Source organism: Propithecus coquereli, unplaced genomic scaffold (assembly GCF_000956105.1).
Source record: "Propithecus coquereli isolate 6110/MARCELLA unplaced genomic scaffold, Pcoq_1.0 Scaffold41, whole genome shotgun sequence".
Taxonomy (NCBI): Eukaryota; Metazoa; Chordata; class Mammalia; order Primates; family Indriidae; genus Propithecus; species Propithecus coquereli.
This window is the reverse complement of record NW_012149841.1, coordinates 9286899-9287897: the sequence shown is the minus strand read 5'-3', so window position 1 is coordinate 9287897 and position 999 is coordinate 9286899.

The window sequence follows — 999 nt, the reverse complement described above, 5'->3', positions numbered from 1 at the left end:
ATATGAATTTTACCTATAGCAAACATACATGAAAGTTGTATTTTCCCCTCAACAGAAAACTGGGATTCTATATTTGATTGAGAGAGGTGAGGAGTGTGTGAACAGGGTGACTAACTGACTCATGCAGAATAAGACAGTGCTATGCATTTTTCCAGCCAGAGTTTCCAATAATTTAACAGCCATATTTGAAAACAAAATGGTACATAATTATGTTGAAAAAATGTTATGAATAGCTACATATTATCCACCTACCAGCCTGATGACTTGAATCCAACAACCCTCAAAGGAAAAGTATAAATATAAGAAAAAATATAAAAAATAACTGATGAAGCTTTAAGAAATAAAAATACAATATCTGAAATTTTAAAAAACTAACAAAATAAGATTATCGATAGACTAAATATTTCAAAAGAACAGATCACTGCTATAAACATTCAAGTGCAGATGTCTTTTTTATAGTGTCTTTTTTGGGATGCTCAGTACTAGGAAAGGCAATATATGTAATCTAAACATTTGTACCCCCATAATATTCTGAACTTTTTTTTAAAGGAAAAGATCACTGAACTTGAAGATACAGCAATAATAATTATTGAAAATGAAGTGCCAAAAATAAAAGACCACACACATAAAAAATAAACATAGCTTTGGGAAATAATGTATGGGAAAATGTCAAGCAGTCTGAAATGTGTAACTGAGTTCCAGAAAGGGAGGAGGGGCAGAGAAATATTTTAAAATTGATGGCTGAAATTTTGATGAAAACTATAAAATTATAAATCCAAGAAATTTAATGAACTCCAAGAAGAAACATAAAGAAAATCACAACAAAGTACATGATAATCAAATTGTTGAAAACCAGTAATGTGTACAAAACTTTAAAAACTTTCTTTCTGTAGAGAGAATCAAAAATAAGAACTACTAAAAACTATTAAACAAGAGTACAGTGGAATAACATCTTTAAAGTGCTGAAATTTAAAAATGATCAAACTATAATTCTATACT